This window comes from Arachis hypogaea, chromosome 6 (assembly GCF_003086295.3).
Source record: "Arachis hypogaea cultivar Tifrunner chromosome 6, arahy.Tifrunner.gnm2.J5K5, whole genome shotgun sequence".
In the NCBI taxonomy this organism is placed as follows: domain Eukaryota; kingdom Viridiplantae; phylum Streptophyta; class Magnoliopsida; order Fabales; family Fabaceae; genus Arachis; species Arachis hypogaea.
The window spans coordinates 68465875-68488286 of record NC_092041.1 but is presented as its reverse complement, the minus strand read 5'-3'; the positions used below and the strand labels follow the sequence as shown (position 1 = coordinate 68488286).

The 22412-nt window shown below is 39.9% G+C and overlaps 1 non-coding gene across 1 annotated transcript; it reads right to left on the bottom strand.

Moving 5' to 3' along the window:
- Positions 1–327: 327 nt before the first annotated feature.
- LOC112699737 (small nucleolar RNA R71) lies at positions 328–435 on the bottom strand. The gene has a single exon (XR_003152677.1). It is a non-coding gene; the product is annotated as a small nucleolar RNA R71 (small nucleolar RNA).
- Positions 436–22412: the final 21977 nt, after the last annotated feature.

The following is a 22412-nucleotide window of genomic DNA, read 5'->3' as shown; positions in this document are numbered from 1 at the left end:
TATGGGAGAAGCATCTCTATCCCTGCCATTGGAGCAAACAACTTTGAGCTTAAGCCTCAATTAGTTTCTCTAATGCAACAGAATTGCAAGTTTCATGGACTTCCATTGGAAGATCCTCATCAGTTCTTAGCTGAATTCCTGCAAATCTGTGACACTGTCAAGACTAATGGGGTTGACCCTGAGGTCTACAGACTTATGCTATTCCCTTTTGCTGTAAGAGACAGAGCTAGAATATGGTTGGACTCACAACCTAAAGAAAGCCTGAACTCTTGGGAAAAGCTAGTCAATGTCTTCTTGGCAAAGTTCTTTCCACCTCAAAAATTGAGTAAGCTTAGAGTGGAAGTCCAAACCTTCAAACAGAAGGAAGGAGAATCCCTCTATGAAGCTTGGGAACGATACAAACAATTAATCAGAAAGTGTCCCTCTGATATGCTTTCTGAATGGAGCATCATAGGTATTTTCTATGATGGTCTGTCTGAACTGTCCAAGATGTCTTTGGATAGCTCTGCTGGAGGATCTCTTCATCTGAAGAAGACGCCTACAGAAGCTCAAGAGCTGATTGAAATGGTTGCAAATAACCAATTCATGTACACTTCTGAAAGGAATCCTGTGAACAATGGGACTAATCAGAAGAAAGGAGTTCTTGAGATTGACACTCTGAATGCTATATTGGCTCAGAACAAAATATTGACTCAGCAAGTCAATATGATTTCTCAAAGTCTGTCTAGAATGTAAAATGCACCAGGCAGTACTAAGGAGGCTTCATCTGAAGAAGAAGCTTATGATCCTGAGAACCCTTCAATGGAAGAGGTGAATTACATGGGAGAACCCTATGGAAACACCTATAATCCTTCATGGAGAAATCATCCAAATCTTTCATGGAAGGATCAACAGAGACCTCAACAAGGTTTCAACAACAATAATGGTAGAAGAAACAGGTTTAGCAATAACAAGCCCTTTCCATCATCTTCTCAGCAACAGACAGAGAGTTCTAAGCAGAACACTTCTGACTTAGCAACCATGGTCTCTGATCTAATCAAAACCACTCAAAGTTTCATGACTGAAACAAGGTCCTCCATTAGAAACTTGGAGGGACAAGTGGGTCAGCTGAGCAAGAAAATTACTGAACTCCCTCCTAGTACTCTTCCAAGCAATACAAAAGAAAATCCAAAAGGAGAGTGAAAAGCCATCAACATGGCCGAATTAGGAGAGGAGGAAGAGGCAGTGAACGCCACTGAGGAAGACCTCAATGGACGTCCACTGGCATCCAATGAGTTCCCCAATGAGGAACCATGGGAATCTGAGGCTCAAAATGAGACCATAGAGATTCCATTGGACTTACTTCTGCCATTCATAAGCTCTGATGAGTATTCTTCCTCTGAAGAGGATGAGTATGTCACTGAAGAGCAAGTTGCTAAATACCTTGGAGCAATCATGAAGCTAAATGACAAGTTATTTGGAAATGAGACTTGGGAAGATGAACCCCCTTTGCTTACCAAAGAACTGGATGACTTGTCTAGGCAGAAATTACCTCAAAAGAGACAGGATCCTGGGAAGTTTTCAATACCTTGTACCATAGGCACCATGACCTTCAAGAAGGCCTTGTGTGACCTAGGGTCAAGTGTAAACCTCATGCCTCTCTCTGTAATGGAGAAGCTAGGGATCTTTGAGGTGCAAGCTGCAAAAATCTCACTAGAGATGGCAGACAACTCAAGAAAACAAGCTTATGGACTTGTAGAGGATGTTCTGGTAAAAGTTGAAGACCATTACATCCCTGCTGATTTCATAGTCCTAGAGACTGGGAAGTGCATGGATGAATCCATCATCCTTGGCAGACCCTTCCTAGCCACAGCAAAGGTTGTGATTGATGTTGATAGAGGAGAATTGATCATTCAAGTGAATGAAGAATCCCTTGTGTTTAAGGCTCAAGGATATCCCTCTGTCACCATGGAGAGGAAGCATGAAGAGCTTCTCTCAAAACAGAGCCAAATAGAGCCCCCACAGTCAAACTCTAAGTTTGGTGTTGGGAGGCCACACCAACTTCTAAGTTTGGTGTTGAACCCCCACATTCAAACTCCAAGTTTGGTGTTGGGAGGTTCCAACATTGCTCTGAGCATCTGTGAGGCTCCATGAGAGCCCTCTGTCAAGCTACTGACATTAAAGAAGCGCTTGTTGGGAGGCAACCCAATGTTATATTTTATCTATTTTTCTTTGTTATTTTATGTTTTCTGTAGGTTGATGATCATGAGAAGTTACAAAATCAATTGAAAAAGCAAAAACAGAAAGAAAAACAGAAAGAAAAATAGCACACCCTGGAGGAAGATCCTGCTGGCGTTTAAACGCCAGTAAGGCTAGCAGATGGGCATTTAACGCCCAGTCTGGCACCATTCTGGGCGTTTAACGCCAGAAAGGGGCACCAGACTGGCGTTCAATGCCAGAAAGAGGCAAGAAGTTGGCGTTAAACGCCAGAAATGGGCACCAGCCCGCCGTTTAACGCCAGAATTGGCACAAAGAGCAATTTCGCTCGCCACTTGGTGCAGGGATGACTTTTCCTTGACACCTCAGGATCTGTGGACCCCACAGGATCCCCACCTGCCCCACCACTCTCTCTCTTCTTCACCCAAAACCCTTCACCTATCAAATCCCATCTTTCTCTTCACCACTCACATCCATCCTTCATAAAACTCCACCTACCTCACCATTCAAATTCAAAACACTTTCCCTCCCAAACCCACCCTCACATGACCGAGCCCTACCCCTCTCCCCACTCCTTTATAAACCCATCTTCACTCCTTCATTTTCACACAACCTAATCACTACTTCTCCCCCTTTGGCCGAACCACAAAGCCATTTCCATCTCCTTCATTTCTTCTTCTTCTACTCTCTTCTTTCTTCTTTTGCTCGAGGACGAGCAAACCTTTTAAGTTTGGTGTGGTGAAAGCATTTCTTTTTGTTTTTCCATGACCATTTATGGCATCCAAGGCCGGAGAAACCTCTAGAAAGAGGAAAGGGAAGGCAAAAGCTTCCACCCCCGAGTCATGGGAGATGGAGAGATTCATCTCAAGGGTGCATCAAGACCACTTCTATGAAGTTGTGGCCTTGAAGAAGGTGATCCCCGAGGTCCCTTTCAAACTCAAAAAGAGTGAATATCCGGAGATCCGACATGAGATCCGAAGAAGAGGTTGGGAAGTTCTTACCAACCCCATTCAACAAGTCAGAATCTTAATGGTTCAAGAGTTCTATGCCAATGCATGGATCACCAAGAACCATGATCAAAGTGTGAACCCGGACCCAAAGAATTGGCTTACTATGGTTCGGGGGAAATACTTGGATTTTAGTCCGGAAAATGTAAGGTTGGCATTCAACTTGCCCATGATGCAAGGAGATGAACACCCTTACACTAGAAGGGTCAACTTTGATCAAAGGTTGGACCAAGTCCTCATAGACATTTGTGAAGAGGGCGCCCAATGGAAGAGAGATTCAAGAGGAAAGCCGGTTCAATTGAGAAGGCATGACCTCAAGCCTGTGGCTAGGGGATGGTTGGAGTTTATCCAACGCTCAATCATTCCCACTAGCAACCGGTCCGAAGTTACTATAGACCGGGCTATCATGATTCATAGCATCATGATTGGAGAAGAAATAGAAGTTCATGAGGTTATAGCTCAAGAACTTTATAAGGTGGCGGACAAGTCCTCTACCTTGGCAAGGTTAGCCTTTCCTCATCTCATTTGTCACCTCTGTTATTCAGTTGGAGTTGACATAGAGGGAGACATCCCCATTGATGAGGACAAGCCCATCACTAAGAAGAAGATGGAGCAAACAAGAGACCCATCTCATCATCAAATCCCTGAGATGCCTCAAGGGATGCACTTTCCTCCACAAAACTATTGGGAGCAACTAAACACCTCCCTAGGAGAATTGAGTTCCAACATGGGACAACTAAGGGTGGAGCACCAAGAACACTCCATCCTCCTCCATGAATTTAGAGAATATCAAAGAATCATGAGAGAGGAGCAACAAAGACAAGGAAGAGACATTGAGGAGCTCAAGCACTCCATAGGATCTTCAAGAGGAAGAACAAGCCGCCATCACTAAGGTGGACCCGTTCTTTAATTTCCTTGTTCTATATTTTCTGTTTTTCGAAAATTATGCTTATGTTTATCTATGTTTGTGTCTTGTGATCATTAGTGTCTTAGTGTCTATGCCTTAAAGTTATGAATGTCCTATGAATCCATCACCTCTCTTAAAGGAAAAATGTTCTTAATTGAAAAAGAGAAGAATTGCATGAATTTTGAATTTTATAACAGATTAATTATTTTGATGTGGTGGCAATACTTTTGTTTTCTGAATGTATGCTTAAACAGTGCATATGTCTTTTGAATTTGTTGTTCATGAATGTTGGCTCTTGAAAGAATGATGAAAAAGGAGACATGTTACTGAGGATCTGAAAAATCATAAAAATGATTCTTGAAGCAAGAAAAAGCAGTGAATACAAAAAAAAAATTTTGGAAAAAAAAGAGAGAAAGAAAAAGAAAGAGAAAAAAGAAAGAAAAAGAAAGAAAGAGAAGAAATAAAGTTGTGATCTAAGGCAAAAAGAGTGTGCTTACGAACCCTGGACACCTCTAATTGGGGACTCTAGCAAAGCTGAGTCACAATCTGAAAAGGTTCACCCAATTATGTGTCTGTGGCATGTATGTATCCAGTGGTAATACTGGAAGACAAAGTGCTTTGGGCCACGGCCAAGACTCATAAAGTAGCTGTGTTCAAGAATTATCATACTTAACTAGGAGAATCAATGACACTATCTGGATTCTGAGTTCCTAAAGAAGCCAATCATTCTGAATTTCAAAGGATAGAGTGAGATGCCAAAACTGTTCAGAGGCAAAAAGCTAAAAGCCCCGCTCATCTAATTAATACTAATCTTCATAGATGTTTTTGAAATTCATTGCATATTCTCTACTTTTTATCTTATTTGATTTTCAGTTGCTTGAGGACAAGCAACAATTTAAGTTTGGTGTTGTGATGAGCGGATAATTTGTACGCTTTTTGACATTGTTTTCAGTATGTTTTTAGTATGTTTTAGTTAGTTTTTAGTATATTTTTATTAGTTTTTAGTTAAAATTCACTTTTCTGGACTTTACTATGAGTTTGTGTGTTTTTCTGTGATTTCAGGTATTTTCTGGCTGAAATTGAGGGACTTGAGCAAAAATCTGATTCAGAGACTAAAAAGGACTGCAGATGCTGTTGGATTCTGACCTCCCTGCACTCGAAGTGGATTTTCTGGAGCCACAGAAGCCCAATTGGCGCGCTCTCAACGTCGTTGGAAAGTAGACATCCTGGGCTTTCCAGAAATATATGATAGTCCATACTTTTCTCAAGATTTGATGGCCTAAACCGGCGTTCAAAGTCACCCTCAGAATTCCCAGCGTTAAACGCCGGAACTGGCACCAAAGTGGGAGTTAAACACCCAAACTGGCACAAAAGCTGGTGTTTAACTCCAAGAAGAGTCTCTACACGAAAATGCTTCAATGCTCAGCCCAAGCACACACCAAGTGGGCCCGGAAGTGGATTTTTTATGTCATTTACTCATCTCTGTAAACCCTAGGCTACTAGTTCTCTATATATAGGACCTTTTACTATTGTATTTTCATCTTTTGATCATGTTTTGATGATTGAACCCTCTTTGGGAGGCTGGCCATTCGGCCATGCCTAGACCTTGTTCTTATGTATTTTCAACGGTGAAGTTTCTACACACCATAGATTAAGGTGTGGAGCTCTGTTGTACCTCGAGTATTAATGCAATTACTATTGTTCTTCTATTCAATCCCACTTGTTCTTATTCCAAGATATCACTTGTTCTTCAACTTGATGAATGTGATGATTCGTGACACTCATCATCATTCTCACCTATGAACATGTGCCTGACAACCACCTCCATTCTACCTTAGATTGGGTGGATATCTCTTGGATTTTTTAACCGGAATCTTTGTGGTATAAGCTAGAATTGATGGCGGCATTCAAGAGAATCCGGAAGGTCTAAACCTTGTCTGTGGTATTCTGAGTAGGATTCAATGATTGAATGACTGTGACGAGCTTCAAACTCGCGATTGTGGGGCGTTAGTGACAGACGCAAAAGAATCACTAGATTCTATTCTGACATGATCGAGAACCGACAGCTGGATAGCCGTGTCGTGACAGGGTGCGTTGAACATTTCCACTGAGAGGATGGGAGGTAGCCACTGACAATGGTGAAACCCTTGCATACAGCTTGCCATGGAAAGGAGTAAGAAGGATTGGATGAAGACAGTAGGAAAACAGAGAGACGGAAGGGACCAAGCATCTTCATACGCTTATCTGAAATTCCTACCAATGAATTGCATAAGTATCTCTATCTTTATGTTTTATTCATATATCACCCATACCCATTTGAGTTTGCCTGACTAAGATTTACAAGGTGACCATAGCTTGCTTCATACCAACAATCTCTGTGGGATCGACCCTTACTAGCGTAAGGTTTATTACTTGGACGACCCAGTACACTTGCTGGTTAGTTGTGCGAAGTTGTGTTTATGCCATGGTATTGAACACCAAGTTTTTGGGTTCATCACCGAGGATTATTTGAGTTGTGAAAAGTATTGATCACAATTTCGTGCACCAGCGCACATGGACCATTTTCACTGAGAGGATGGGAAGTAGCCATTGACAATGGTGACACCCTACACACAGCTTGCCATGGAAGGAGCCTTGCGTGCGTGAAGAAGAAGACAGTAGAAAAGCAAAGATTCAGATGACAGAGCATCTCCAAAACTCCAACCTGTTCTCTATTATTGAATCACAAGTACCTTTTACTTCATGCTCTTTTATTTTATTGCAAACAAAACCCTTTTCATTGATAATCTCCTGACTAAGAGTTACAAGGTAACCATAGCTTGCTTCAGGCTGACAATCTCCGTGGGATCGACCCTTACTCACGTAAGGTATTACTTGGACGACCCAGTGCACTTGCTGGTTAGTTGTGCGAAATTGCAAATGTGATTGCAATTTTGTGCACCACCTGTTTGAACCAATTGTGCATTTCAAGTGCGTTTAAGTTAGAAATTCAAAGGGCTCAGCAAGATGAGCAAGAACTTCAAAAGATGTTCCAACCAATTGGTATGAAGAGGAATGGAAAGTTTACTAAGGATGAGGAAGGGTTGTGGAGGTATAAAGGGAGAATTTGTGTGTGCCGAATGTCAGAAGTCTGAGACAAGAGTTGTTGTCGGAAGATCATAACAACAGGTTTTCTATCCATCCATGAAGTACGAAGATGTAATATGATCTAAACAATATGTTCTGGTGGCCTGGGATGAAGGTTGATGTAGCTATAGTTGTATCTAAGTTTCTGATGTGTCAGAATGTGAAGATAGAACACTAGAGACCGTCGGGAATGTTACAGCCACTTGAGATTCTTCAGTGGAAGTGGGAAGGAATTGCAATGGATTTTGTGACTAGTTTATCAAGGACTAGGTCGGGATTTTATTCGGTTTGGGTGATCGTGCATCACTTAGCCAAATCAAGGAGATTGTAAGGTTGCATGGAGTGCCATCGAGCATAGTATCGGACCGTGATCCCCAATTCACATCAAGGTTTGAGGAGCTTTTAAAAGAGCTTTCAATACGAGACTGTGTCTCAGCACGACATATCATCCACAAACGGATGGACAGTCGGAACGGACTATTCAGACGTTGGAAGATATGCTAAGGGTATGTGTTTTGGATCAACCAGGGAGTTGGGACTATTAGATACCATTGGTGGAGTTTGCGTACAACAACAGTTTTCATGCGAGCATTGGGATGGATCCGTATGAGGCTTTGTATGGACGGAAGTGCTAGGTCTCCATGATGCGCTATAACTGGGTATAGCTACGATTAAGGGAAATTGCACAAACGGCAAAATTCCTTCCGGCAAGTGCACCGGTTATCATCAAGTAAAAACTCACAATAGAGTGAGGTCGAATCCCACAAGGATTGGTTGAATGAGCAATTCGAATTAGAAGTTTGATTAGTTGAGCGGAATCAAGATTTAGATGAGAATTGCATAAAGTAAATTAGCGGGAAATGTAAATTGCAAGGAATTGAAATGACTGAATCTTAAATTGCGAGAATTAAAGTGCGAGAAGCTAAATTGCTGAAATTAAAAGGGATGGGGGTGATTGCATGAATTAAATTTGCAGAATGTAAATAGAAGGGGGTAGATCAGAGAGATGGGTTCATTGGGGTCAGGAGATATTGAAATCTCCGAATCAAAACATTTTCATCTCTTCCTCAACCAATGCATTCATTGAATCTTGCTTGGCAATCTTATATGATTGGATCCCAATTCCTTGGCTCACCAATTCTCTCTAAAAACAAACAGATTCCCAATCCCTTGGTTTAAATGTTCATAAGAAGAGATGATTGCTCGATCACTGATTATACCACACAGTTTCATGAACCACAATTTGGTAGGATTACATGTCACAATATCCATCCAAACCCCAATCCAATTCACTGTGAGAAAGCTTCTCTAGCATGAATCCTCCATTCCTTTCCCAAGGTTCCGAAGGATTCCAATTATGGATAGTTTCTTTCCCAAGACAACTATCCAATGGAATTAGATCGAGAAGCTTTCTAACAAAATTCAAGAGAAAAGATTGAAGAAGAAGATGAAACTATTATTGATTCATTGAATTACAATAGAGCTCCCTAACCCAATGAAAGGGGTTTAGTGAGTCATAGCTCAGAATTCAATTACACAATGAAAAATTCTAAAGTGTCCAAAAGGTGTAAAAAAAGTCAAAGTCCTAACTAACTTCAATTCTATCCTATTTATACACTTTCTAAATTGAGCTTCTGTTGTGTTTCTTGGGCTTTGAGGCCTTTCCTTGATTCCCTTTTGCTTTAGGCTTATGGTCCAAAATCCTGATGAGGCTGTGATACAATTCTACAACATTCATTGAGTAAACTAAGTGATAAACAATTAATGACACAAGACTCAACAATTTGAAGTTCCAGACTCATCAATTCTTCAGGCCCAATTCCCATAAGCCATGATATTCAATTGGGTTTCATGCCATAATAAGTTTAAGTTAATATTTGTGCTCAATTGCTAACTTAAACTTCAATAAAATTGGCCCAGAAACCTTTTCAATTGGTGGTGTTTGAGTTGAAGTTTAAGTTTTAGTTTAAGGTCAAACTAAAACTTAAACGTGGAATTGGAAGAAAGCAACCCAGGAGAGTGAATATATCGAACACGTTTAACCTCCAGTTTGAGGTTAAACTGGAGGTTAAACTTGGAAATGAAGAAAGCAAGCTCTGGAGGGAATTAGGATCGAACACGTTTAACCTCCAGTTTGAGGTCAAACTGGAGGTTAAACGTGGAATGAAGAAAACACCCTGGAGGAAGGAAAACCATCGAACACGTTTAACCTCCAGTTTGAGGTCAAACTGGAGGTTAAACGTGGAAACACTTCCCTTTCATTGAGTCGTCACTTTGTCCTCTTGTCAACCTTGCCAATTTGATGCCAAATATGGACTATTATACCTCGTTGGAAAGCTATGGATGTCTACTTTCCAATGCAACTGGAAGCACCTCAATTGGAGTTCTACAACTCGAGTTATACTCCATGGAAGGTGAAGAGGTCAGCTGGCCTGATTGCATGTTGGTATTCTCTTCTATGCACATTACGGGGCTGTTTTCGCCCTCAATTTTTAGTATCCACCATGCATGCCATATATGCTTGGAAAGCTCTAGATGTCTTCTTTCGAATGCATTTTGAATCACCTCATTTGGAGTTTTGTAGCTCAAGTTATTTATGTTTGAAGAAGGCATGGTCAAACTGTCCCATATAACACGTTTAACCTCCAGTTTGAGGTCAAACTGGAGGTTAAACTTGGAAATGAAAATCACACCCTGGAGGAGAATGACCATCGAACACGTTTAACCTCCAGTTTGAGGTCAAACTGGAGGTTAAACGTGGAACTCTCCTGGTGCCTATCTAGCTTCTGGCGTTTAACCTCCAGTTTGAGGTCAAACTGGAGGTTAAACGTGGAATGCTTCTTGGTGAGAAATGAAGTGTCGAACACGTTTAACCTCTAGTTTGAGGTCAAACTGGAGGTTAAACGTGGAAATGCTTTATTGCCTCCCTTAGTTCAATTCATCATTCTGGCGTTTAACCTCCAGTTTGAGGTCAAACTGGAGGTTAAACGTGGAATGCTCCTTAGTGCCCTTTCTCATTCTGGCGTTTAACTTCCAGTTTGAGGTCAAACTGGAGGTTAAACGCCAGTTACAACATTCCCTCTCTTCTCATGATTTTGGCGTTTAAGCTCCAGTTTAACCTTAAACTGGAGCTTAAACGTCCCATTTGATTCTTAAACTTCCTTTATTGATCTTTGTTGCTTCCTTGCCTAGCCTCTTCTTCCCTGAAATCATCCAAACAATTGCATCAAAGTCTTGCAAAATTTCATGAGAAATCATCCATTCATAGCATTCAAGTAATAACACTAAAACTCATGGAATTTGCATCAAAATCATAATGTTTGGATGATTAATTGCTTGTTGTTCATTTAACCATTCTTGGTTACTTTAAGCTCAAGAAAATGCATAAAACAACTAAAAATAAAAGAAAAAGGCTAGTGAAACTAGCCTAAGATGCCTTGGCATCACAACACCAAACTTAATCCTTGCTTGTCCCCAAGCAAGTTCTGAATTATTGAGAAGAAAGAATGAAACAGAAAGTAAATTCATTAGCCATATCAGTAAGTAATTGACATTGATTAATGGGGTGTTCATGCAGAAAGTTGTTGCAGCATCACTTTATTGTTTCTTAGGTAAGAATGTCACTTTTTATGTTTCCACTAAAACACTGCTATGGCCTCTTGTTATTCACATATCCTTGGCAAGTTTCTTTTCTTTGTTTTTCTTTTTCTTTGAGCTTATTTGCTCCTTGTTGCTCAGTGTCATGTGTTGCACAAGCCTTTGGCATTTTCTTTTTCTTATTAGTGCCCTACACATATCCACTACAGGCATTTTAGTTCACATTTCTTCTTGAGACATTGGTGCCCAGCACCTCTTTGTGTAACTAAATGTTTTGTAGCTAGGTTGCTCTTGATAATGGACTTTTGGTTGATAATCCCGGGTTAGTTAACCCAAGTTACCAAGTGTTGAAACACTCCACAGAACCTATTCATCCAAGCAGATCCTAGTACATAAACACCACAGGCATTTGTCTCAGAAGTTCAAACCATTGGTGCCTAGCTTATTTTCTAAATTTTTTTTTTTGCTTTTTGGTTGCCCTTTTTCAGTGGCTTTTTCTTCTTCTTTTTCTTTCTTTTTCATGGCCAAAGACATTTATTCATCAAGATCCATAGACAGCATCCTAATTTCCACTAAAAGTGACAATTCTAACTTTATTTCTTAGTGAGCTAACTATTCAATCAAACATGCATACCACCACTTAATCTTATTTGATTTCTTACCAAATGGAATTGAGTTACTTTTGTTCAAACATTTCTTTTATTTTGGAACAGAACAAACAGGGCAAGCATACATTTAAGCAAGTGAAGTTTATCCAGACACTTAGACTATCACTTATTTGGAAATTAAACAAACAGACAAACAAAAACTGCAATGACTCAAACTTAAAGCAGGGGTGCATGCAAACTTCCAATATCAGCAATTCAAAGTACAAGCAATTAAGTGACAATACAACCTTTTAGCATCTTCTTTGTTCTTCATCATCCTTCCTAGCCTTGGTGTTCTCTTTGATGATGATGTATATTCCTTCCATGAGATTGATTGTCTTCCTGCAAAGCTATTAGAAGTTGCTTGTTCCCCAAGCACTTTGAGAATTGGTTAGCATGCATGTATGTTTGTAGGCCTCTGAACTTAGATTGGTGTGTGAACACCAAACTTAGTTCCTTGCCATATGCAGCAATTTGGATCATATGCAGAAAACCTCATGTGCTTTTATTAAGAAAATAACTATGAACTAGAAAAAGAAACTATGAATTAGAAATTAAACTATTGTTTAAGTAGTTTTCCTGATTGGTTGGAGCTAGTGACTAGTCATGCTGAGGTAGAAATGTGCTTTTAATGAAGTTTTTGGTGGAACACCAAACTTAGAATCTCACATTCACCCTTGAATTGTTTTGGTGTGCAACACCAAACTTAGCTCCTTGCAATACAGATAAATCTACTTAACTCTTTTATTGAAATAACTAGAAAATAAAAACTACCTTTGGTTGGGTTGCCTCCCAACAAGCGCTCGTTTACTGTCATTAGCTTGACATGCTGTTCCTGACTTTCTTCCTCTTCCTCCAGTTTGTTAAGAGGAATGACTTCAAGTGGGTAAAGGAGCTAGTTGGTGCCCCTTGTTGTGAATGCCTCTTTCCAGCAAGCTTTCCCTTGTGATTGGCTTGAGTGAACTTGCTTGTTGGCTCAGGAGTTGGATTGTTCTCCGACCTTCTCTTCTTCCTGGATATGGTCCTTTGTTTCTCGGTCACAATTCTCATTGTGGTGCTTGTTTCTACTGCCTTCACATCCTTGATCTCAGAACTTGGTTGTTGTTGGACAGTTGGAGTATCCTGTTCATCAAAAGCTTCCTGAATTTGTGGTTCAATGAACCCTTCCTCTTTGCAACTCTCAGTTTCATTGGAGTGTGATCTCCCTTGATTGACTTTTTCCCTTTCTTGTTCTTCTGATTCCTCCCTTGGGTTTGCTATGGTATCACTAGAAGAATTGTGGGTAGGGATTTGCTTTGATAGATATCCAATTTGTGCTTCTAGCTTTTGAATGGCAGCACCTTGATTTTGCAAGTTGGATATCACTTCTTCCTTAAAGCCTTTCAAATCGGCCACATCTCTGCCCATAGTTGCAAGCATTCCTTCTATCCTGGTTAACTGATCATGAATTGATAAATATCCAATTTGTGCTTCTAGCTTTTGAATGGCAGCACCTTGATTTTGCAAGTTGGATATCACTTCTTCCTTAAAGCTTTTCAAATCGGCCACATCTCTGTCCATAGTTGCAAGCATTCCTTCTATCCTATTTAATTGATCTTGAAATTGTTGGTTCGGATTAGGTTGGGCAGGTTGATTATTTTGGCTGTGATATGGTGGCTGGGAGTATGTGTTTTGTGTGGGCTGATAGGGTCTTTGGTTGGAGTTTTGGTAGTGGTATGACTCTTGTGTGTAGTGGAATGAGTCTTGTGGATAGTGAAATGAATTGTATGAATTTGAGAAGGAATTTTGTGCTGAGAAATGCTCAAGTGATGAAGAATTTGGATATGTAAAACTAGGAGATGAGGTTGGATAATTAAGAGGTGATGGCTCTTGATGAATGGGGTGTGAATAAGTGAAATCTCTTTGGTTTTGCTCTTCCCAACCACAACTTGAGTAGTGATCAATTGCACCAAAACATGGACCATTTTGTGGCTCTGGGAAGTACCCCGTTTCCTGTTCCTGATGCTCCCACCCACCATGAGCATAATAACATGAATCATTCTGTGGTGGTGGAGAGTTTCTCATGAATTTTTATTGACCAAAAGATGATGGATACTCCTTTCTTTTTTGCAATGTGCTCAGTCTCAAACAATACTCATCCAAAGATAGTGGAAATCCCATAGTGAGGCAATATCACAAACAGCTAGTGGTTAGTATGCTAACAAGTGAATAAGCAAAGAAAACAAATTAAAATTTGCAGAAATTAGCAGTAATAAACTGAAACAAAAACTATTAACAAAAGAAAAGAAAAAATTGCTCAATCTAGTTAACTTCCAATTGTAGAATTGTCAATCGAAAACCAATCCCCGGCAACGGCGCCATAAACTTGATGCGCTATAACTGGGTATAGCTACGATTAAGGGAAATTGCACAAACGGCAAAATTCCTTCCGGCAAGTGCACCGGTTATCGTCAAGTAAAAACTCACAATAGAGTGAGGTCGAATCCCACAAGGATTGGTTGAATGAGCAATTCGAATTAGAAGTTTGATTAGTTGAGCGGAATCAAGATTTAGATGAGAATTGCATAAAGTAAATTAGCGGGAAATGTAAATTGCAAGGAATTGAAATGACTGAATCTTAAATTGCGAGAATTAAAGTGCGAGAAGCTAAATTGCTGAAATTAAAAGGGATGGGGGTGATTGCATGAATTAAATTTGCAGAATGTAAATAGAAGGGGGTAGATCAGAGAGATGGGTTCATTGGGGTCAGGAGATATTGAAATCTCCGAATCAAAACATTTTCATCTCTTCCTCAACCAATGCATTCATTGAATCTTGCTTGGCAATCTTATATGATTGGATCCCAATTCCTTGGCTCACCAATTCTCTCTAAAAACAAACAGATTCCCAATCCCTTGGTTTAAATGTTCATAAGAAGAGATGATTGCTCGATCACTGATTATACCACACAGTTTCATGAACCACAATTTGGTAGGATTACATGTCACAATATCCATCCAAACCCCAATCCAATTCACTGTGAGAAAGCTTCTCTAGCATGAATCCTCCATTCCTTTCCCAAGGTTCCGAAGGATTCCAATTATGGATAGTTTCTTTCCCAAGACAACTATCCAATGGAATTAGATCGAGAAGCTTTCTAACAAAATTCAAGAGAAAAGATTGAAGAAGAAGATGAAACTATTATTGATTCATTGAATTACAATAGAGCTCCCTAACCCAATGAAAGGGGTTTAGTGAGTCATAGCTCAGAATTCAATTACACAATGAAAAATTCTAAAGTGTCCAAAAGGTGTAAAAAAAGTCAAAGTCCTAACTAACTTCAATTCTATCCTATTTATACACTTTCTAAATTGAGCTTCTGTTGTGTTTCTTGGGCTTTGAGGCCTTTCCTTGATTCCCTTTTTCTTTAGGCTTATGGTCCAAAATCCTGATGAGGCTGTGATACAATTCTACAACATTCATTGAGCAAACTAAGTGATAAACAATTAATGACACAAGACTCAACAATTTGAAGTTCCAGACTCATCAATTCTTCAGGCCCAATTCCCATAAGCCATGATATTCAATTGGGTTTCATGCCATAATAAGTTTAAGTTAATATTTGTGCTCAATTGCTAACTTAAACTTCAATAAAATTGGCCCAGAAACCTTTTCAATTGGTGGTGTTTGAGTTGAAGTTTAAGTTTTAGTTTAAGGTCAAACTAAAACTTAAACGTGGAATTGGAAGAAAGCAACCCAGGAGAGTGAATATATCGAACACGTTTAACCTCCAGTTTGAGGTTAAACTGGAGGTTAAACTTGGAAATGAAGAAAACACCCTGGAGGAAGGAAAACCATCGAACATGTTTAACCTCCAGTTTGAGGTCAAACTGGAGGTTAAACGTGGAAACACTTCCCTTTCATTGAGTCGTCACTTTGTCCTCTTGTCAACCTTGCCAATTTGATGCCAAATATGGACTATTATACCTCGTTGGAAAGCTATGGATGTCTACTTTCCAATGCAACTGGAAGCACCTCAATTGGAGTTCTACAACTCGAGTTATACTCCATGGAAGGTGAAGAGGTCAGCTGGCCTGATTGCATGTTGGTATTCTCTTCTATGCACATTACGGGGCTGTTTTCGCCCTCAATTTTTAGTATCCACCATGCATGCCATATATGCTTGGAAAGCTCTAGATGTCTTCTTTCCAATGCATTTTGAATCACCTCATTTGGAGTTTTGTAGCTCAAGTTATTTATGTTTGAAGAAGGCATGGTCAAACTGTCCCATATAACACGTTTAACCTCCAGTTTGAGGTCAAACTAGAGGTTAAACTTGGAAATGAAAATCACACCCTGGAGGAGAATGACCATCGAACACGTTTAACCTCCAGTTTGAGGTCAAACTGGAGGTTAAACGTGGAACTCTCCTGGTGCCTATCTAGCTTCTGGCGTTTAACCTCCAGTTTGAGGTCAAACTGGAGGTTAAACGTGGAATGCTTCTTGGTGAGAAATGAAGTGTCGAACACGTTTAACCTCTAGTTTGAGGTCAAACTGGAGGTTAAACGTGGAAATGCTTTATTGCCTCCCTTAGTTCAATTCAACATTCTGGCGTTTAACCTCCAGTTTGAGGTCAAACTGGAGGTTAAACGTGGAATGCTCCTTAGTGCCCTTTCTCATTCTGGCGTTTAACTTCCAGTTTGAGGTCAAACTGGAGGTTAAACGCCAGTTACAACATTCCCTCTCTTCTCATGATTTTGGCGTTTAAGCTCCAGTTTAACCTTAAACTGGAGCTTAAACGTCCCATTTGATTCTTAAACTTCCTTTATTGATCTTTGTTGCTTCCTTGCCTAGCCTCTTCTTCCCTGAAATCATCCAAACAATTGCATCAAAGTCTTGCAAAATTTCATGAGAAATCATCCATTCATAGCATTCAAGTAATAACACTAAAACTCATGGAATTTGCATCAAAATCATAATGTTTGGATGATTAATTGCTTGTTGTTCATTTAACCATTCTTGGTTACTTTAAGCTCAAGAAAATGCATAAAACAACTAAAAATAAAAGAAAAAGGCTAGTGAAACTAGCCTAAGATGCCTTGCCATCACTCCACTGTGTTGGTATGAAGCCGGTGAATCAAGTGTGTTGGGGCCTGATTTGGTAGCCGAGACTACTGAGAAGATTAAAAAGATTCGAGCTAGGATTTTAACTCTACAGAGCCGACAGAAAAGTTATGCAGATCAGAGGAGGAAACCATTAGAGTTTGAAGTGGGTGAGCATGTATTTCCAAAGGTTACTAGTGCACGAAATTGTGATCATCAACAATGGCGCCAATGGCTTGGTAGCGCTCTCAAACGTGAATCACACTTCGTCACAACTTCGCATAACTAACAAGCAAGTGTGCTGGGTCGTCCAAGTAATACCTTACGTGAGTAAGGGTCCAATCCCACAGAGATTGTTGGTATGAAGCAAGCTATGGTCATCTTGTAAATCTCAGTTAATGGTTATAAAGGTTTCAAAAAAAATAATAAATAAAGCATAAAATAAAGATAGATACTTATGTAAATCATTGGTAGGAATTTCAGATAAGTGTATGGAGATGCTGTGTTCCTTTTGAATCTCTGCTTTCCTGTTGCTTTCATCCAATCCTTCTTACTCCTTTCCATGACAAGCTATATGTAGAGCATCACCATTGTCAATGGCTACTTCACATCCTTTCAGTGAAAATGGTCCAAATGCTCTTGTCACACCACGGCTAATCATCTGTCGGTTATCGATCATGTCGGAATAGAATCCATTGATTCTTTTGCGTCTGTCATTATGCCCAACAATCGCGAGTTTGAAGCTTGTCACAGTCACTCAATCCCTGAATCCTACTCGGAATACCACAGATAAGCTAAGACTTTCAAGATTCTCAAGAATAGCCGCCAAAGGGTTCTAGCTTATACCACGAAGATTCTGATTAAGGAATCCAAGAGATACACGCTCGGTCTAAGGTAGAACGAAAGTGGTTGTCAGTCACGCATTCATAGGTGAGAATGATGATGAGTGTCACGGATCATCACATTCATCATGTTGAAGTGCAACGAATATCTTAGAACAAGAATAAGCTGAATTGAATAGAAAATAGTAGTAATTGCATTGAAACTCGAGGTACAGCAGAGCTCCACACCCTTAATCCATGGTGTGTAGAAACTCCACCGTTGAAAATACATAAATGATGGTCCAGGAATGGCCGAATGGCCAGCCCCCATAAACGTGATCAAAGGATCATAAGGTAATCCAAAAATAATCCAAAGATTTCTAATACAATAGTAAAATGTCCTATTTATACTAGACTAGTTACTAGGGTTTACAGAAATAAGTCTAAATGCAGAAATCCACTTCCGGGGCCCACTTTGGTGTGTGCTTGGGCTGAGCTTGAGCTTTACACGTGCAGAGGCTTCTCTTGAAGTTAATTGCCAAGTTGTAACGTGTTTTTGGCGTTTAACTCTGGTTTGTGACGTGTTTCTGGCGTTTTACTCTAGAATCCAGCATGGAACTGGCGTTAAACGCCAGTTTATGTCGTCTATGCTCGAACAAAGTATAAACCATTGTATATTGCTGGAAAGCTCAAGATGTCTACTTTCCAACGCCGTTGAGAGCGCGCCATTTGGAGTTTTGTAGCTCCAGAAAATCTATTTCGAGTGCAGGGAGGTCAGCAGTCCTTTTTCAGCCTGAATCAAATTTTTGCTCAAGTCCCTCAATTTTAGCCAGAAAATACCTGAAATCATAGAAAAACACACAAACTCATAGTAAAGTCCAGAAATGTGAACTTTGCATAAAAACTAATGAAAACATCCCTAAAAGTAGCTAGATCCTACTAAAAACTACCTAAAAATAATGCCAAAAAGCGTATAAATTATTCGCTCATCATAACACCAAACTTAAATTGTTGCTTGTCCCCAAGCAACTGAAAATCAAATAGGATAAAAAGAAGAGAATATACTATAAATCTCAAAATATCAGTGAATATTAGTTCTAATTAGATGAGCAGGACTTGTAGCTTTTTGCTTCTGAACAGTTTTTACATCTCACTTTATCCTTTGAAGTTTAGAATGATTGGCATCTATAGGAACTCAGAGTTCAGATAGTGTTATTAATTCTCCTAGTTAAGTATGTTGATTCTTGAACACAGCTACTTTTATGAGTCTTGGCCGTGGTCCTAAGCACTTTGTTTTCCAGTATTACCACCGGATACATAAATGCCACAGACACATGACTGGGTGAACCTTTTCAGATTGTGACTCACCTTTGCTAAAGTCCCCAGTTAGAGATGTCCAGAGCTCTTAAGTACACTCTTTTTACTTTGGATCACGACTTTAACCACTCTGTCTCAAGCTTTTCACTTTAACCTGCATGCCACAAGCACATGATTAGGGACAGCTTGATTTAGCCGCTTAAACCTGGATTTATTTCCTTGGGCCCTCCTATCCATTGATGCTCAAAGCCTTGGATCCTTTTTACCCTTGCCTTTTGGTTTTAAGGGCTATTGGCTTATTCTGCTTGCTTTTTCTTTTTCTTTTATATATTTTTTCGCCACTTTTTTTTCGCAAGCTTTTGTTCTTCACTGCTTTTTCTTGCTTTAAGAATCAATTTTATGATTTTTTAGATCATCAATAACATTTCTCTTGTTCATTATTCTTTCAAGAGCCAACAATTTTAACATTCATAAACAACAAGATAAAAAATATGCACTGTTTAAGCATTCATTCAGAAAACAAAAAAAGTGATGTCACCACATCAATATAATTAAACTAATTTCAAGGATAATTTCAAAACTTATGTACTTCTTGTTCTTTTGAATTAAACATTTTTCATTTAAGAGAGGTGAAGGATTCATGGAATTATTCATAGCCTTAAGACATAGTTACTAAACACTAATAATCATGAAGTAGAGACACAAACATAGACAAACATGAAGCTCAAAAACCAAAAAACAGAGAGATAAGAACAAGGAATGAGTCCACCTTAGTGATGGTAGCATCTTTTTCTTGAAGGACCAATGATGTCCTTGAGCTCTTCTATGTTTCTTCCTTGCCTTTGTTGCTCCTCCCTCATTGCTCTTTGATCTTCTCTAATTTCATGGAGAATGATGGAGTGCTCTTGGTGCTCCACCCTTAATTGGTTCATATCATGACTCAATCCTTCTAGAGAAGTGTTGAGTTGTTCCCAATAGTTGTTTGAAGGAAAGTGCATCCCTTGAGGCATCTCAGGGATTTCTTGATGACGAGTTTTGTTCATACCCTGGGTCGAGCTGTCTGACCCGGGATATTCTACAGACAAAGCGACCGACCTCTTTAGGTCAAGCGAACCGACTTCTCCACAAAGAACTCGGTCCAAATCGACAGGAAAACCCAAAGAAGGGCCCAACTTAAGGAATACGATCCCGATCCAAGGGCAGCCCAAGCCTATAGAGATAAGGGCGGTTCCATGGAAGATAAGCTGACCTCGACAAAAGATAAGATAAGATAAGATAACTAACTTATCTTATCTAAAGAAGGTCACATCTCACCATTATAAATACACTGGAGCACCCAGATATAACTCATACTCTGATTCTACTCAATACCTGTTTAATACCCTTGCTAACTTAAGCATCAGAGTCCCTTGCAGGTACCCCCCACCCTTCGGTGACAAGGGATCAGCAGCATTCTCAGTTCCACAAGTCGGACACACCAGCTCCGGCTGCTACACGCCTGCCGGACACGTCGGCTCCGACCAGCACAGAAGATCTCGTCCGAGATCGACCTACAGTTTCAGGTAAACCCTCGGAACATTGGCGCCGTTGTTAGGGATCCTGGAAGTCATCCCATCACCATGGCGGACGACCATGACAACGACCACGATTCAGGTTTAGAAGATAGAACGCCGCACAAGAACGCGGATGTTACACTCAATGATACTCTAGAGCCCAACGGGGACAAAAATTCATCAAATCCAGGAGTGATAGAGGCGCTTCAAGATCGATTAAAGCAACTCGAGAAAGAAGCCCAACATCAACGCAAAAAAGAAGAGGATTTGCATCGGGATATAAGGCGACGCCGAGAATTAGAAGATAAATTTCTAAAACTCGAAGCCGATCTCAAAACTAAAGCTACTCGATCCACTCCAGAGGATAGCTCTCGCAAGGATCAAGATCCATTCACCAGGGAAATTATGAAGACCAAAATTCCAAAGGACTTCAAACTTCCGGATATGACTCTGTATGACGGCACTTCAGACCCCAACCATCCTCTCAGCAATTTCAGAAGTAGAATGTACCTCACTGATGCCTCGGATGCAATTCGCTACAAGGCCTTTCCAACAACTCTTACCAAGACAGCCATTAAATGGTTCGACAGCCTACCTCCAAAGTCCATCTCAAGTTTCGACGACCTGGCCAGATTTTCCATACAAAAAGATAAGGCTAAACGCGCACCCAGTTTACTAGGAATCAAGCAAGGAGATCGGGAGAGTCTTCGTAACTACATGGAAATATTCAACAAAACATGCATGGACATACAAAGTCTACCAACAGAAGCTGCCATTATGGGCCTTATAAATGGCCTACGAGAAGGACCGTTCATGGAGTGCAGAAGCTGGTGAATTAAAAATTTATTTAAATGGTTACGTTGCAAGTATAGTTCTTAACTCACCGAAAATCTGCCTATCAATTTAGAAATATGTCACAGAAAGTTTAAATTAAAATTACTGGGAGTTTTAAGTCCCAGGTCGTCTCCCAACGAGTTGCAGAAAAGTGTGCTGTTTTATTAATCAGATATTCCAAGAAATTGAGCTAAGTAAATTGGAATTTAAATTGAGGAATTTTAAATAATATAAATAAAAGCCTTGAGTGGGAATTAATTAGTTAGAATCTCTATCATTGATGGTGTAATTGTAAGATTAATTTATAATTAATAGTTGTTCTGTTTGGTTATCCCTTACTAGGTAAGGGAAAGTCAAACAAGTGGGAATGCCAGATCTGTTCACAAGTTGCAACCCACTTAGTTCAAAGGGATTGGCGTCGGTGACAGGATAGCAATCCAACATTTAACCCAATTACAAATTTTTCCTTCAATCATTCCAACTCAAGAGTTCCTTTTAATCAACTCCCCATCAAGTAATGAAACTACTCACGCATTGTAAATAAAGAATCCATGGCACATGAAAGGGAATTAAAAGAAGACATGATTATTGGAATTGAAATTAAATTAAAAAGAAATAATCCTTGCATTAATTAATCATAAAAGTATCTGAATGACAAAATTGAACATAACAAAGAACATGGAAGAATAAAACCAAGTTAAGAGAACAAACTAGAATGATGAAGTCTTGATGAGGAAATAAATCTTCTCAATGTTCCAATGCTAAGACCAATTGAAAATTAAAATTCTAAAACCTAGAGAGAAAAACCTAAGAGAGTGAAAAACTAGATCTAAAACTACTCAATGAATGTGTCTCTGTTGTTTCTGCATATTCTCTGACTCTAGTCTGCTGTTCCGGGCCAAAAACTGGGCCGAAATAGGGTCCAAAATCGCTGGTTTCGGATTTTGTAGATTATGCAGATCGCGCATGTCACGCGATCGCGTCGTCCATGCGGACGCGTTGCTTGCACTTTTCCTCTTCACGCGTTCGCGTCTTCCATGCTACCACGTTGCTTGTGCTTTCTAATCCGCGCGGCCGCGCAAGCCATGCGGCCGTGTTACTACGATTTGCGCTCCTTCGCGCGGTCGCGTGAGCCATGCGACCGCGTCACTTTTCACTCGTTATCTCCTCAAATTCTTGTGTTCCTTCCATTTTTGCTAGCTTCCTCTCCAATCTCCGTCTCATTCATGCCCTATAAAGCCTGAAACACTTGACACACAGATTACGGCATCGAATGGAATAAAGGAGAATTAAAATTAAATAATTAAAGTCTCTAGGAAGCAATT